This window comes from Phyllopteryx taeniolatus, chromosome 13 (genome assembly GCF_024500385.1).
Source record: "Phyllopteryx taeniolatus isolate TA_2022b chromosome 13, UOR_Ptae_1.2, whole genome shotgun sequence".
NCBI lineage: Eukaryota > Metazoa > Chordata > Actinopteri > Syngnathiformes > Syngnathidae > Phyllopteryx > Phyllopteryx taeniolatus.
The window spans coordinates 26,019,748-26,037,891 of NC_084514.1; positions in this window are offsets into that span (position 1 = coordinate 26,019,748).

Here is an 18,144-nt window from a genome sequence, read left to right on the forward strand (position 1 = left end):
CGCAGGGCACATAGAAACAAACAACCATTCGCAGTCACAGTCATGCCTACGGGCAATTTAGAGTCTCCAATTAATGCATGTTTTTGGGATGTGGGAGGAAACCGGAGTGCCCGGAGAAAACCCACGCAGGCACGGGGAGAACATGCAAACTCCACACAGGCGGATTGAACCCGGGTCCTCAGAACTGTGAGGCTGACGCTCTAACCAGTCGGCCACCGTGCCACCACAAGCACACATATTTAAAATAAATGTAAATTAATAATAAATGTATATACGTACACATACATATTCCATCTGTGTCTCCAATGCGATTATTCAAGCTTTTTATTTCATAATAATATTAATAATAATAATAATACTATCCCAGCTATCTTCGGGCGAGAGGCGGGGTACACCCTGAACTGGTCGCCAGCCCATCGCAAGGCACATATAAACAAACAACCATTCGCACTCATATTCACACTTACAGGCAATTTAGTCTTCAATTAACCTGCCATGTTTGGGATATGGGAGAAAACCAGAGTACCTGGAGAAAACCCAACACAGGCACGGGGAGAACATGCAAACTCCACACAGGCGAGGCCGGATTTGTAGCCGGATCCTCAAAACTGTGAGGCGGATGTGTCTTCCGCCGGGCCGCAATCTATCAAATTCACCTGCACTGTTGAGAAAACCATCCCATCCATTCTCGAAACCGCTTATCTTGTTTAGGGTCACGCGGTGCTGGAGCCTATCTCAGCTGACTTGGGGCGAACGGCGGACTACACCCTGAACTGGTCGCCAATCAGTCGCAGGGCATTGTTGAAAAATCCAATATCCATGCATCCATTTTCTGAGGCGTTTCTCCTCACGCGGGTCGCGGGCGTGCTGGAGCCTATCCCAGCTATTATCGGGCAGGAGGCGGGGTACACCCTGAATTCGTTGCCAGCCAATCGCAGGGCACATACAAACAAACAACAGTTCACACTCACATTCACACCTACAGGCAATTTAGAGTTGTCAATTAACCTACCATGCATGTTTTTGGGATGTGGGAGGAAACCGGAGTGCCCGTTGAAAACCCATGCAGGCACGGGGAGAACATGCAAACTCCACACAGGCGGGGCCAGGGATTGAACCCCACTCCTCAGAACTGTGAGGCAGACGCTCTAACCAGTCGTCCGCCGTGCCGCGAAATCCAATATAGCAAATGAATATACAAACTTACAGTATTTAAAGCGCCGCAAAACAGGCCCGAAAAACGTCTTGTAAATTCAACACACCACAGAAAAGAGTAATGTTAACACACCGCACAATGAATGAATAGATTTTAAAAAATGCAAAGTATGTGAAATCAGGCTTCAAAATGGTCAAGAATAGAGACATTCTTTGACCTTCCAGACGCTGTGGGCATGTCGCTGGTGCTCTGAAAATCCAGCCTCCAGCTATCAATCAAATATTTCCTCTTTCGCGGCTCCTATCTATCTGCGGGGAGAGAAGCGATGCACATAGCACACGCTTTCACGGGCCGCAGAGTCATTCTGCCCCTTTGTTTCCGTTTAAATTTTAATTGACGGAGGGACTTGTCAGCCGCGAAGCGTCGCAAGGAAAAGGGGGGTGGGTGTTTCATGGTGCACACATTGCGAGTTGCAGCCTTTGGCGGCCACAGAATCAGAATCATCTTTATTTGCCAAGTATGTCCAAAAAACACACAAGGAATTTGTCTCAGGTAGTTGGAGCCGCTCTAGTACGACAACAGACAGTCAATTGACAGAACACTTTTGAGAGATAAAGACATTGACAAAAAAAAAACAGTCACTGAGCAGTAAAGGGTTGCTAGTTAACTGGTAATGCCGGTACATTTATTTATTTATTTATTTTTTGACAATTGTGCAAAAAGATGCAGAGTCCTCTAGCACTTAGAGCAGTTCGAATGACTAATATTGCAAAAGTCTGGTGCAATGACCATTGTGCAAAGAGTGCTGAGACTTCAAGGAGTGTATGCGGTTTAAAGTGACGAGTAGTGCGATAATCTGGGACAATGTTGGTTGTGCAAATGTTACAGATACTCCTCAATCAGTGTGTAAATAGAGCAGATGCTACTCTGGCATGAGTGGCCAGTATATGCAAATAGTGCAGCATGGCGAGACAACTACAGTGAGTGCACGAGTAATACATAATTGGCCCCACAGAAATGTGACAACGAACTCAAGTCAAAAAATTGCCAGCATGTTGTGATGGAATTGTTGGTTAGGTGTTTAAGAAGTTGATCGCAAGAGGGAAGAAGCTGTTGGAATGTCTACTAGCTCTAGTTTGCATTGATCGGTAGCGCCTACCTGAGGGAAGGAGCTGGAAGAGCTGGTGACCGGGGTGTGGAGGGTCCGAGAGGATTTTGCACGCTTTTGTCTTAGTTCTGGCAGCGTGCAAGTACTCAATGGTGGGTAGGGGGGTACCGACAATCCTTTCAGCAGTTTTGATTGTCCGTTGCAGTCGTTTGTCCTTTTTTGTAGCAGCACCAAAACCAGACTGTGATGGAAGAACACAGGACTGATTCGATGACCGCTGTGTAGAACTGTCTCAGCAGCTCCGGTGGCAGGCCGTGCTTTCTCAGAAGCCGCAGGAAGTACATCCTCTGCTGGGCCTTTTTGAGGACGGAGTTGATGTTGGTTGCCCACTTCAGGTCCTGAGAGACTGTAATTCCCAGGAACTTGAAGGTCTCGACGGTTGACACAAGGCAGCTGGACAACGTGAGGGGCAGCTGTGGCGAAGGATGCCTCCTGAAGTCCACGATCATCTCTACAGTCTTGAGCGTGTTCAGCTCCAGGTTGTGTCGGCCGCACCACAGCTCCAGCCGCTCCGCTTCCTGTCGATATGCAGACTCGTCACCGTCCTTGATGAGGCCGATGACAGTGGTGTCATCTGCAAACTTCAGGAGTTTGACAGTCGGGTTCGCTGAGGTGCAGTCGATCGTGTAGAGAGAGAAGAGCAGCGGAGAGAGGACACAACCTTGAAACTGTCCTTTTCAAATCTGCAGTAGAAGGTATTCAAGTCTTTGGCTAGTGTCCTATTGTTCTCAGCTTGGGGGGATCGTCGCTTGTAATTAGTCAGCGATTGGAATGCATGCCAGACTAATTTAGAGTCGTTTGCGCTAAACTGTTTTTCCAACTTTGCTGCATAGTTCCTCTTTGCAATGTTAATTTCTTTATTCAGCTGGTTTCTAGCTCGATTATACAGGGCCCTGTCCCCGCTCTGATATGCATCCTCCTTAGCTTGGCGAAGCTGCTTAAGTTTAGCAGTGAACCACGGCTTGTTGTTGTTGAATGTGCGAAATGATCTTGTTGGTACACACACATCTTCACAGAAACTGATATTGGATGTGACAGTGTCCGTATATTCATCCAGGCTGCCAGCTGAATTTTCAAAGACACTCCAGTCTGTGCAGTCTAAACAGCTTTGAAGTTCCATCTTGGCTTCATTGGTCCACTTTTTCACTGTTTTCACTGTAGGCTTCGCGCATTTAAGTTCTTGCCTGTACGTCGGTATTAACTGAATTAAGCAGTGATCAGACGAGCCCGGGACTGCACGAGGTATAGCACGGTATGCGTTTTTTACCGTTGTGTAGCAGTGGTCTAAAGTATTATTTTCCCTGGTAGGACAGTCGATGTGCTGCTTGTATTTAGGGAGTTCGTGGTTGAGTTTAGCTTTGTTAAAGTCCCCGAGAATAATGAGGGGTGAGTCCGGGTGTTTTTTTTCAATTTCGTTGACTTGTTCGGCGAGCGTTAGCAATGCGGTGTTCGTGTTAGCTTGAGGCGGAATGTAGACTCCAGCCAGGATGAATGATGCGAACTCACGTGGCGAGTAGAATGGTTTACAGTTCAAAAACAGCGACTCCAAATGCGGGCTGCAGTGTGTGCTGAGCTCCGTGATGTCCGTACACCATTTTTCGTTGATATAGAGGCATATCCCGCCGCCCTTTGTTTTCCCCGATGAGTCCATGAATGTGGAAGCCGGGAAGCATGACGGCGCCATCGGGTACAGCGTCGCAAAGCCAGGTCTCCGTGAAGCACATGGCCGCTGAACGTCCGAAGTCTTTACTGGTCTTTAACAGAAGATGAAGCTCGTCCATTTTGTTGGGTAGGGAGCGTACATTCGCGAGGTGGATCGACGGGAACGCCAATCTGTGTCCTCTCTTGCCGAGTTTCACCTGAATGCCGGCTCGCTTCCCTCTGTGGCGCCGCTTCCGTCTCCATGCCCCGAAAACCGCGGACGCCGCTCCGGTGAGTAACTCGGGGAAAAAACTGAGCGGATTTGCGAAAGTTGGTGACAGAAAGTCCAGAGTAGCCTCCTTGATGGTTAGCAGGTCTCCCCTTGTGTAAGTGTGTCGTGTAAGGTCTCCAAAGACGGACGAAAAACACAAAAACAAAAACAATACTAGAGAGCGTGTTACCGAGGCGACCACACTGGTAGGCGCCATCTTCCTTGATAGCCTGGGGTGGCAGGGCGGCGGATCCTGTGCAGTTTGCTGCTGCCTTGCAACACAACACAAATAACACCGAACACATTGCAATTCCGGGAAGATGTATTTTTTTCGAGTTCTGAGAATACTTTGATGGCTTACTGTACGCTATAGTGGTAGAAATGGGTCCATTACTGTATGACTGAGGAAGTGGCTATTCCGCCGGATGGCCACTGCATAGAATGAGCCGCACGGTGTTTATATAGTGGGGGACGGAAAGTATACGCCCAAACCTCTTGATGTCACGAGGATAGTTTTTAGCCCCACCCACGAAATTAGGAAAATTTAGAAGGTGAAAACGAGTTTGAAGCCGTATCTCAACAATTCAATACGATATTCTTCTCAGTCTTATCTTCAATCATATTTCATGTATCTCGAAACAAAACAAGGATTTATGTTTTGGGGCACTTTAAGATCAATTGTATTTTTCAGAATTCTGAACATCTGTGTTGTGTGACAGAATAAGTTGACTTCTGGAGGTTCTCTCTTGATACTTTGGAAGTCTGGGTGCTTTGTCTCATAGGCCAAACATTTTGACCCAATCTTGTGACCCTGAATCAGGGTAAGCCATAAAATGTATAGATACCTTAAATATTTTACAACTAATTCTTCAACACTTCTCAGCATAATTATTTTATTTATTTCATAAGTATTGTTGGTCTGAATTAATGTTCAAAAATATGAGTGGGGAAAACAATATCTAGACAAGTCAGTGAGCAATGCTTGCTTCGATCCCTCAGTCTTTAGGTTTTACAAAATCCAGGCCTGCAGATTGAAAGAAATACCCTTGATAGTTCCTTTTATGAGTGGCATGAAGTCTTATAATAACATATAATGCCTGCCAGGGTCATCTGTAGTTAAGCAGCAGCCATGACCTGCAGCAATTACAGGCATCAGTGAAACTGACTGAAGTCCTATCTTATCTGAATTCTTCTGACAGTGCACAGCCTTCAGTCAGAACCCAGTCTTCTATTCCCACTTACATTTATTGTGGTCAAACATTCAACCTGCTCATGTTTCACTCTCCGAGACTACCGAATATTATTAACATGAAAACTATTCTTGTTAAAAACAAAAATGATAGTAGTAGTATTTACAAGTCTGACAAAAACAGATAAAAAAATCAAACGCAAAGTTGCACAGCGGTGGTTCAAATGTTTTAATATTTGCATGTACTGGAGGTAATAAATATAAATGCACTAAGGGTGCATAATAAAGCGACACAATATTGGGTTCACCTGTCATATTTTATAGATTTCAATAATATAATAACATGGATTCAATAAATAGGAATATGCATCCAAAAATATGTATTGTATTATAAGTATTGTGTTGCACATTTATCGTGATATAGTGAAAGGTGCAGAGTGATGGAATGTTGTATAAATTCTGATAATGGAATGAAAAGTGACCTGAAAAAATACTTAAAGCGGCGGAGCTGAATGTTTGACAAAGGGCTCAGCTGCTGCCTCTGCTGCAGTTAGTCACGAATGAGATGAGAGGCATTGTCTGTGGTAAACAACACTTACAACTACAAATTCATAAAAGCTAATGTGTTACCACAGACATTGAAGGATCTGACATCTTCAGAAAATAATGTCTGCTACTTGTACACAGCACTCCTGTTGGTCTTGTAGTCCATTCTGTAAGTAGACTCAGACTACACCGCGTTCCAAATTATTATGCAAATTCTGTCTACTTGTACCATTATTGAATGTCCTCCCCCAGATGGATAATGATTTGTGGTGCTCCTTATCCTCCTGATTCCACCACTAGCTTGAATTTACAGATATTCACAGAAAATGATCCTATAATCACAGATTTGTAAGATTTTTCTTAGTCACCATCATACAGGTTATCTATAGCGTTTCTCAAGAATCTGAGCTGTTTATTCAATTTGTTAACACCTATTCATCCTGCTGTCTCATCAGTTTGTATTTGTAAAATGTTTTCAGTTAGACATGACGAAATATTCTCACTGATAATGTTTTAATTTTATTATTGGTTTGATCATGCATTTTCAATTGTTTTTATGTTTATTACCAGACTAATTTTGCCACATACTTTCAGCAAAAAGGTGCAAATGCCTACTCAAAAATGTTGACATGGTTTATTTATTTTTTTAATTATTTTTTGGTTATACAACTTACATTAATGGTCAGGCATGTAGAAAGTTATGTAAAATATACTTTGTCTAAAAAAAAATTAAAAATCAGAACTGCTACAACATTAACTAATCTAGATCAATATGAGACACTGCCTGACCACGTCACCATGTAAATGATTATGTATTTGTTTGTTTGTCCTGGTCCTTGTACTGTGATGATTGTATATTTATGTGTGTACTCGGTGGTGGATTACAGCACACCCCTGTGGTTTTCCAATTACCCGAGTGACAGGCGAGGCAGGGGTAATAACATGTGAGTACTAGGTTCTGCTTTTTGACTACATTGGCCTTCTGTAAACCAGTTTGACTTTGGTTGTCTATCAGAGCTGGCTTGTATTTATACAGCACTCAAACAAGTGGGGGTCTGCTCCCTGTGTGAGGTATTCTGGCTCATGCTGACAAGAGCAAGGTTGCCTCCTCACTCATACTCAGAGGTTGAGAATTCCAACACCAAGAGGCTGAAATAGTGTTAAAACAGCAATGCTTTAGAAAACATAATCCCCCACCCCCCACCCTCACCCCCCTCCATCACTCACGATCTCCAACAACATTTTTTTAAACACCAGTTAAACACCTGGTGTTGACAGCCTACTGATGTATGGCTAAATGATTGCTGTTGGTATAGTGACAAGCCTGATTAAAGTTCAGAGGTTTAATAGATCAGTTGAAATAACCCCCATATTATTAATTTCCCAAGTCAATCCACCTGGACCCTTGCCTGGGTGCATGGCACTTTTCAGTCATAGGGGGGCGAGCCAAGTCCAGCCTTGTGGTTCCTGCATATTCCCCCAGGATGATGTGCTGCAGACCCAGACCAACATTCTCAGCTGTGTTCAATCTGCTCTGAGACAAGCTGGCTATGAGAAACTGCAAAGAGCTGAGGCACTTGGTCACAAAAATACCCACAGAGCACACACAGGAGGAGTGACATGGAAAATGTTGGACAGTTAGTGCTCTTTGTTCACTTGGTTCAGCTGGAATCTGTCCAGAAACACCCTGACGCACAAATACTTAAATTCCACCACCATAAGATTCCAGCCTTGTCCAATTAATTGTGTTTAACCATTCTAATTACACTTTAGAACATTAATCCCATTTCATATACAAAACACATCGGTAATGGCACGCTTGTGGTGCAAGGACTTTGTTTTTATTGCCATTGCAAATCAGATGAAACCCAGAGCCCATTATAGGCCTCCATTTTAGCCTGCACTCCAATTGAACTCTCACTGGAAATAACGCACAGCCTCCTAACCACCATCACTACCTGAATTTATAGCATAATACTGATGCCTTCACACACAAAAACTGTCCCTGCAGGATACACAATTAACCCAGTGGGGTACTGAGTAAATGTTTTGTATTTGAAGGACAAGTCTTTTCCACTTATTTTACTGTGTTATCAGAATTCGCTCAGAAAATGAATGAAATGCTTATTACTTGAATAAACCTAAACTGTTGAACTTTATGCCCACAATTTATGTCCATTGTGCTTTTTGTCTGAGGTTGATTGAACTTTCAATTTGTCTTTTTTGAGGTTCTAATCGGCTGTTTAATCTGTGAGGCTGTAAATACATTGCTGTCATATTTACGTCTTAGGACCTTGGGGCGTTACGTGAAAAGAGCGCATTCCACTCTCATAATGACTTGATCCGGTTTAATGCAATGCTACTTTGAGCCACCCACCACTGTTCTCTGGAGCTTAATAGTTTCCCATCCATCCATCCATCCATTATCTGAGCCGCTTCTCCTCACGAGGGTCGCGGGCGTGCTGGAGCCAATCCCAGCTGTCATCGGGCAGGAGGCGGGGTACACCATGAACTGGTTGCCAGCCAATCGCAGGGAACATAGAAACAAACAACCATTTGCACTCACAGTCATGCATACGGGCAATTTAGAGTCTCCAATTAATGCATGTTTTTGGGATGTGGGAGGAAACCGGAGTGCTCGGAGAAAACCCACGCAGGCACGGGGAGAACATGCAAACTCCACACAGGCGGGGACGGGGATTGAACCCTGCACCTCAGAACTGTGAGGCTGCCGCTCTAACCAGTCGGCCACTGTGCCGCCTTAATAGTTTCCCTCACAATATATTTAATCATTTTTCTGGCAGTTGAAGCATTTGTGTTTTTGTGTTCATCCATCCTCCTGCTATTGTGAACAGAGCAGGAAGCTACCTAAATAGATACTAGTTTTCTGATTATTGCTTCCGGGGGCTGGTGTACATAGTTCGTTATTGTATTTGTCCAAGCCTCATCCAGACAGTCTATGGGTCAAGCACTTTTTCTTCCGTTTCATGGCGGATGGCAACACAAATGATCACTAGGTTACGTGCGAAAAAACATGGGTGCTGATTAGGAGAGTGGTGGCTCCCCCTCCACAACTACCTGTACCATATGTCTGTCACAGTAAATTTAAATTAAGTTGTGAAAATTGAATTTGAATTGTGAGAAGTGAATGTGAAAATATATGGGGTTCTATTTTCATGGACTGCTCAACTGCGTTGCAGCGCAAAAGCCTATGTATTCTGATTTTCATGCAAGCTTTTGCCAATTTGGTAGACCGGTTTGCGCCAAGATGGACGTACCAGGGGACCAAGGGTGTGTCCTTTAGCATGGACTAAGTGTATGTGACAATTTAGAATGTTGGTCTAAACTTATGCTTGCTGGGACCACGTCTAAATCTAGCGCAGTAGGTATATCGTTGGTCCAACACGATGCCACGTTGCAAATATTACAGTGTTCTCAACAACCACATATAATTGAAACATTAAAGAGGATTTGGTCATGACAATGCAAAGCTGGAAACCGGTGTCGTTATCTTAGATCCAATAATTAATATTTTATCCCACTGGTTTTAAACCACAAAATAATTCTTTGATGGAAAAGTAACATTAAGTGGTGGTCTATGTCCCTTTTGGGCCCCCGGGGAGGGGAGGGTGGGAGACCACCCCCTTTCAGCTGGGCTTAAAGGCCGGAGCTCCCCTTTGGGCTCTCGCTTGCACGACCACCTTACCGAAGACTGGCTCAGCCAGGAAGCCCCACCTCTCACCACGAGGTGGCGAGGACACATCAGACCTTTCCACTCCGCAGGGCACCCTGCCAGCGCCCCAAGGTCCCCTTGCGGATGCCTGGGCAGGTCGCAGGCAAGCTCCGTTGGGAAGGAAACAGGCGCTGCACGTCTGTTCCAAGGGTCTTGTGACTAGCACCACACCCGGACTACAGCCGCCCTGCACTTGGAACTCTTTTTCTTGCTTTTTCTTTTTTTCCTTCCTCCTTTTTCCGTCAACTCCACCTGTTCCCCGTGCGGACCGGACCAGCCAAACATTCGGGAGATCGACCAGCCTGCCTAAATTGTGTTCCACGCAACGTAAATCGAACTTGCGGTCTACTAAAGTACAGATTGGTGCATATTTGGGTTTAAATTAACGGGAACAGGAATCCCTAGCTCTTTGCATTGTGACCCCATGCTCATTTCCACGCTCACATCACAAGTCAGTCTCCTTTACCAATGTTCGTCTGTCCTTGGTTTTGGTTTTTCTCTGTGTTGTTCCCCTTTAGATTCCCCTGTTAGAGTTCATAAAATGTTCTATAAAAATCCACTACCTGTATCAGTTGTGTGTTTGGATTCGACAAAATACCTCTGGTTATCGAGAACAGTGGAAAGCTGTGGGTGATTGATGGGAGGAAAAGCACTTACTTACGTGACGTCAGCCGTGCAGCACGTTAAACCGTCACTGTGCATTGTAGAATCAACAATCACTTCCCAATCGCTTTTTGCCCCTTATTGAGAAAACAGTGGTTTGTGGGAATGCCTGAATGTCGTTGATTGGCTGGACTGTGAATTTTTGAGTCTCCAGCCACAACTCAGTACTTGGTGAGATACATTGATGACTCAAAAGTAACTATTAATTGTTAGAAAAATAACTGGAGTCAGATTACTCTCCTGGGGAAATTAACGCTTTACTTTGTTCGTTACTTAAAATGGCAGAATTTTTGGAGCCTGCATCATTGGTTGCCACGTAGCAAGGTAGGTAGCAGAGGTGGTTAGAGCAGTCAAATATTGTACTCAAGTAATAGTACTGTTACTTTAGAATAATATGAATCAAGTTAAAGTAAAAAGTAGTCCTCCAAACAATTACTTGAGTAACAGTAAGAAAGTTTTCAGTGAAAAAAACTTATCAAATACTGAGTAACTGGTGGGTAACTTAATGATTTTTTTTTTTTTAAATCAGAGCATGCCTGTCAAATAAAAAATAACTAAATGAACGAATATGCAAATTCAGATATTGCTGAAAAATATCAATTAATCCAAAACATAATAAATACACCCTTTATAAAATAACAAACAATTAATAAATCTTTATACAATAACAAATAAGGGAAATTCAGCTTGAAGAAATAGGATTATACTATTGTATTTCCACTTGTTAGACAGCACAACAGGCTCACCAGGCAGCGATTACAAAAGTCAGGAACAAGACTGCAATTGATATAAAAAGTGTACACACCCCTGTTCAAATGCCAGGTTTTTGTGACGTAATATAATTTAGACCAAGATAAATCATTTAAAAACTTTTTTCACCATTACCTAGAATTTGTAGAACTCGATTTATTATCTTTATTTTTTATTCATTTTTTTGAGAGGGGAGGTGGAAAACAACTGAAATAATCTTATATACTGTAAGACTGACTTGGACTTGACATTTACCTGCTTGCTTCTTGGCCAGGTCACCGTTGCAAAAAGAGATGTTCTGTCTCAACTGGTTTTGTACATGGTTAAATAATGGTTAAGTAAAATAAATGTGGTTGCAGAAAGGTGCACTCACTTGCATAACTGGCATGTGGCTGTGTTCAGGAGTAACCAATCACATTCAAACTAGTGACAGGCAGGGCGAATCTGTCCCGTGGCATCAGGGAGGCCAAGAGGGAGTACTCCAGGAAGATCACCCACTGCTTTAGTGACAGCAGTGAGACCAGGAGTCTGCGGCGAGGTATTCAGACCATTACGGACTATAAACCCGCACCACAGAAATGTGACAGCTCCACCTCCCTGCTAAATGAGCTGAAAGACTTCTTTACTCACTTTGAGACACACACAACAACACCCCTACATACAACACTCCATACCCTCCTGGTGACCAAGTGCTGCCACTGACCCGGTTCAGCGTGAAAAGATCTCTCGACAGGATCAACACACAAAAAGCCCCGGGCCCAGACAACATACCTGGTCATGTTCTGAGGGATTGTGCAGCTGAACTCACAGATGTCTTCATGGACATCTTTAACACCTCCTTGAGTCAGGGTGTTGTCCCCACGTGCTTCAAAGCCATCAGCATCATCCCGAAGTCGTCTCCCTCCTGCCTCAATGACTACCATCCGGTAGCGCTCATGCCCATCTTGATGAAGTGCTTCGAGCGGCTAGTCATGCATCAAGTCAAGTCCTCCCTCGCCCCCTCCTTGGACCCCTTACAGTTTGCATATCGGTCCAACCGGTCAACCGATGAAGCCATCTCCACCGCCCTCCACTCTGCCCTCACACACCTGGACTCTAAGGACTCATATGTCAGAATGGTGTTCATAGACTTCAGCTCAGGATTCAATACCATCATCCCTAAACATCTGATCTACAAACTGGACCAGCTGGGGCTCAACACTTCGATGTGCAACTGGCTGATGGACTTTCTGACAGGGAGACCGCAGGCAGTATGGGTCAGCAGCAACACATCCAGCACCATCACTCTGAATACGTGGGCCCCTCAAGGTTGTGTGTTGAGCCCCCTCCCCTATGACAGCACGCCGACATACAGCTCCAACCTCTTCATCAAGTTTGCATATGACACAACTGTGGTGGGTCTCATAAGCAATGGGGACGAGACAGACTACAGGAGTGAGGTGAGCCGCCTGGCCGGGTGGTGCATGGACAACAATCTCTCCCTGAACGTGGAAAAAACCAAGGAGATTGGTGTGGACTTCAGGAACGTGTACTCCCAGCATGCTCCCCTGAACATCAACAGTGCTGCGGCGGAGAGGGTGCGCAGCAGTAAGTTCCTGGGAGTGCACATCACCGAGGACCAGCAACACCTCATCATTGGCCAAGAAAGCTCACCAGCGTCTCTATTTCCTGCGCAAGCTGAGAAGAGCCAGAGCCCCGACCCCCATCATAGAAGAAGAAGAAGAATAGAAGAAGAATCATCTTTTATTGTCATGAACATGCATGCATGCACACGAAATTTGTTCTCTGCATTTAACCCATCACAGTGAACACATACACATGTTAGTGGAACACACTGGAGCAGGGGGCAGCTGAAGCGCCCGGGGAGCATTTCGGGGTATCAGTGTCTTGCTCAAGGACACCACAGCCGTGAGTCCGGGGGATGTTGGCGGATGGTCCAGTCGGGGTTTTGAACCTAGGTCCCCCACGGTGGCAGGCGATGATCTTAACCATTGGGCCACGGCTGCCCGTGCTAATGTGCTCATTCTACACAGGGACCATAGAAAGCATCCTGACCAACTGCATCACTGTGTGGTACGGAGCCGGCACCGCATCCTGCCGCAAGACTCTCCACTGCATAGTGAAGGCAATTGAGAAGATCATCAGAACCTCTCTTCTCTCCCTGCAGGAGATTTAACGCAACCCCCTGACCCGCAAAGCCCTCCACATACCGGGGGATGCCACCCATCCGTCACACAGCCTCTTCAGTCTGCTGCCATCAGGCAGCAGACTGCAGAGTCTGGGGGCCAGGACTAGCCAACTCAAAGACAGTTTTAATTATTGTTGTCAGGAATCTGAACTCTATGGCCGCTCTGCCCCCTCGACCTCTTCTGTCCTCTGCCCACCTGACCTCTGAACTCTGATGCCCCGCAAACATGTAGATGCACACACACCCACACACACAAACTCAATACATGCGCGCACACACACACACACACACACGGACACAATAATTGCGCACCCACACACACGGGCACACTCACACCAGACTCAGGGTCGCACCAGCCACTCTACTGTCCTCTCCAGTACCCCTGAATAGACCTGACCAGGGAGGGTGAGGAGTGCGATCCCCCCTGTAGTTGGAACACACACACCTTCTTAAAAAGGGGGAGAACCACCCCAGTCTGTCAATTCAGAGGCACTGTCCCCGATGTCCATGCGACGTTGCAGAGGCGTGTCAACCAGGACAGCCCCACAACATCCAGAGCCTTTAGGAACTCCAGATGAATCTCATCCACCCCCGGGGCCTTGGCCCCGAGGAGCTTTTTAACCCCCTCGTTGACCTAAACCCCAGAGATAGGATAGCCCGCCTCAGAGAACCCAGACTCGGCTTCCTCATGGGAAGGCGGGTCGGTGGAATTGAGGAGGTCTTCGACGTATTCTCCCCACTGAGTCACAACGTCCCGAGTCAAGGTCAGCAGCGCCCCATCTCCACTATACACAGAGTTGATGGTGCACTGCTTCCCCCTCTTGAGACGCCGGATGGTGGACCAGAATTTCCTCGAAGCCGTCCGGAAGTCTTTCTCCATGGCCTCACCGAACTCCTCCCATGCCCGAGTTTTTGCTTCAGTGACCACGAAAGCTGCATTCCGCTTGGCGAGCCAGTGCCCATCAACTGCCTCAGGAGCCCCACAGGCCAAATGGTTAAGATCATCGCCTGCCACCGTGCTGGACCTAGGTTCAAGACCCCGACTGGACCATCCGCCAACATCCCCCAGACTCACGGCTGTGGTGTCCTTGAGCAAGACACTGATACCCAGAAATGCTCCCCGGGCGATTCAGCTGCCCCCTGCTCCAGTGTGTTCCACTAACGTGTATGTGTTTACTGTGATGGGTTAATTGCAGAGAACAAATTTTGTGTGCATGCATGCAAGTTCATGACAATAAAAGATGATTCTTCTTCGTCTTCTTCTTCAACTTGACGGTATCCCTCACCATTGGTGTCCAACAACAGGTTTGCCGCCACGACAGGCACTGACCACCTTATGGCCACAGCTCTGGTCAGCCGCCTCAGGAATGGAGGCGCGGAACATGGTCCACTCGGACTCAATGTCCCCCGCCTCCCCCGGAACATGAGCAAAGTTCTGTTGAAGGTGGGAGTTGAAACTCCTTCTGACAGGAGATTCTGCCAGACTTTCCCAGCAGACTCTCACAATACGTTTGGGCCTGCCACGTCGGACTGGCATCTTCCCGCACCATCGGCGCCAACTCACCACCAGGTGGTGATCAGTTGACAGCTCCGCCCGTCTCTTCACCCGAGTGTCCAAGACATGCGGCCGCAAGTCCGATGACACGACCACAAAGTTGATCATCGCATTGCGACCTAGGGTGTCCTGGTGCCAAGTGCACGTGTGGACACCCTTATGCTTGAACATGGTGTTCGTAATGGACAGTCCGTGATGAGCACAGAACTCCAATAACAGAACACTGCTCGGTTTCTGATTGGGGGGCCGTTCCTCCCAATCACACCCGTCCAGGTCTCACTGTCATTGCCCACATGAGCATTGAAGTCCCCGAGCAGAACGATGGAGTCCCCAGCGGGAGCGCTCTCCAGCACTCCCTGTAAGGACACCAAAAAGGGTGGGTACTCTGAACTGCTGTTTGGTGCATAGGCACAAACAGTCAGGACCCGTCCCCCCACCCGAAAGCGGAGGGAGGCTACCCTCTCATCCACTGGGGTGAGCCCCAAAATACAGGCGCTGAGCCGGGGGGCAATAAGTATACCCACACCTGTTCGGCGCCTCTCACCGTGGGCAACTCCAGAGTGGAGGAGAGTCCAACCCCTTTCAAGAGGACTGGTACCAGAGCCCAAGCCGTGTGTAGAGGTGAGCCTGACTATATTTAGTTGGAACTTCTCAACTTCACACACCAGCTCGGGCTCCTTCCCTGCCAGAGAGGTGACATTCCACATCCCGAGAGCCAGCTTCTGTAGCCAGGGATCGGATCGCCAAGGTCTCTGCCTTCGGTCACCACCTTCGGTCAGCGCCCAGCTCATATTGCACCTGACACCAATGGCCCCTCCCACAGGTGGGGAGCCCATGGGAAGGGTGACCCACGTTAACCTTTCGGGCTGTGCCCGGCCGGGCCCCATGGGTGCAGGCCCGGCCACCAGCCACTCGCCTTTGAGCCCCACCTCAGCTCCAGGCCTGGCTCCAGAGGGGGGCCCCGGTGACCTGTGTCCGCGCAAGAGAAACCTCAATACATTAATATTTTTCATCATAAGAAACACTTTCCACCTTCGAGAGGGAGATGAATGGAATACTGACTTCAATACTCCGCTAGGTCACTATGAATATCTCGTAATGCCATTCAAATTAACCAACGCTCCCGCAGTCTGTCAGAGACAAGTAAATGATGACATGATTAACAAGTTTTGAATTTCACATCTCTGAAACTACATTCCAAGGTTACATCATTGCTAAGGGGTAACTACGCATGGATCCTGTCAAAGTAACTGCAGTCTCTGAGTGGTCTCCACCTGTCGACCGCAAACAATTGCAGCAGCTTCTTGGATTTGCTAACTTTTATCGGTGGTTCATCAAGGGTTATAGTAACATTGCAGCCCCTCTCACTGCCCTTACCTCCACCTCTGTTCCTTTTCAATGCTGACTTCACCTTCATCATTCTCAAAAATCATTTCACCTGTGCGCCTGTTCTCACCAGTTTATTGTGGAGGTGGATGCCTCTGAGTTGGGTGCAGGTGCCGTGTTGTCCCAACGGCAACCTGAGGATGGCAAGATCCACCCATGTGCCTTCTTTTCCCCCAGACTCTCCCCTACAGAACGCAATTACACCATTGGTGACCGGGAGCTCTTGGCAGTGAAACTGGCTCTGGAGGAATGGCACCACTTTCTAGAGGGAGCGGAGCAACCGTTTGTGGTCTGGACTGACTACAAGAACTTGGAATATTTGAAGTCTGCAAGGAGACTGAATCCAAGGCAAGTTTCTTTTGTCGGTTTAATTTCACCATGTCTTATATCCCAGGTAAAAATATAATAAATGTCAAGCCAGATGCCATGTCCCGCCAGTTCAGGAAGAGCCTAACCCCATCCTTCCTCCCACCTGCTTTGTGGCTGTGGTTGAGTGTGAGATTGAATCCCTGGTCCGAAGGGCTCAAGGTGAGCAGGCAGACCCCCGAGAGTGGCCTCAGAGGGACCTATTTGTACCCATGTCTGTTTGTTTCCAGGTCTTGGAGTGGGTCCACCCTACTTTTCATCTCTCTCAAATTAAACCGGTCTCTTCGAGCCCATTGTCGCCCCAGCCCCCCCGTGCCACCCCCATTGATGGGCACCCTGCCTACACTGTAAACAAGCTTCTGGATGTTCGTCGCCGTGGGAGGGGCTTCCAATACCTGGTTGACTGAGAGTGCCGGGTGGTGCACGTGGGAGGCGGGGTACTGTCAGGGCTGCTGCCTCAGCACCTTGAACTCCTCCTTCTTTGGGAGTCTGTGTGTGTGTGTGTGTGTGTGTGTGTGTCGCCGTGGGAGGGGCTTCCAATACCTGGTTGAATGGGAATGCCGGGTGGCGCACGTGGGAGGCGGGGTACTGTCAGGGCTGCTGCCTCAGCACCTTGAACTCCTCCTTCTTTGGGAGTCTGTGTGTGTGTACGTGTGTGTGTGTGTGTGTGTGTGTGTGTGTCTATGTGCTGGAGTGGAGAGATGAGTTGGAGTCGGGACCAGCTGCAAGTCATCTTCATCAATGGTGCACTTAAGCCAGTCCTGAACGCCACCTGTCAGATCTGTCAGTCGCATCTAGCTCGCAAAACTATTCACACTTAGTTCAAAGAAATACTGATCAGCATTTTTCGCTCGTCACCCAGAGACGCGACGCCTGCACTCCCTTCACGCCTGCAACCTCGCCTGCACATCTGCCTGCCCTTACCCCCCCTTGCCTGACCGAGACGGACCACCAGAAGTCCCTGCTCCCCCCCTTGTTTGCCTGTTGCAAGGAAATAAATGCCCTATAGGTTTCCTTGCTTTGCTCCTCTCTGCTGTCCTCTCCCGCATCTCGAACTGTAATACATCCAGTGTGACTAAAATAAATACCTGCAGGTGAAATGTCTGAGATGCTTATTGTTTCTTCTAAGGGGATCGGATAAAAACGAATTATGGTTATTAATTATTAAGATTTTCCCAATCTACTTTCCTTTTATCTCTTATTGTGTACTGTACTGTATGTGTTTTATAAGTCTGGTTAATAAAAGCTGATTAATTGATGTTTTGACTGTATTGTTTTCCAATAAAACACAGGGAAAAACAGGAACTTAATGTTATTTATATTATTTCAGCAATGATTTTATTGCTGGGCCATTTATTTCCACTAGAAATTAGATGTTTAATTTTTGTTAGAATTATAATGCAGCCCTATGGGGGGCACAAGTCAGTCATACAAGGAAAACGGTTAGCTAAGAAGAAGTGGGACACTGAGAGGACCGAGGAGAGGCGAAAGGAATACATTGAGATGCGACACAGGGCAAAGGTAGAGGTGGC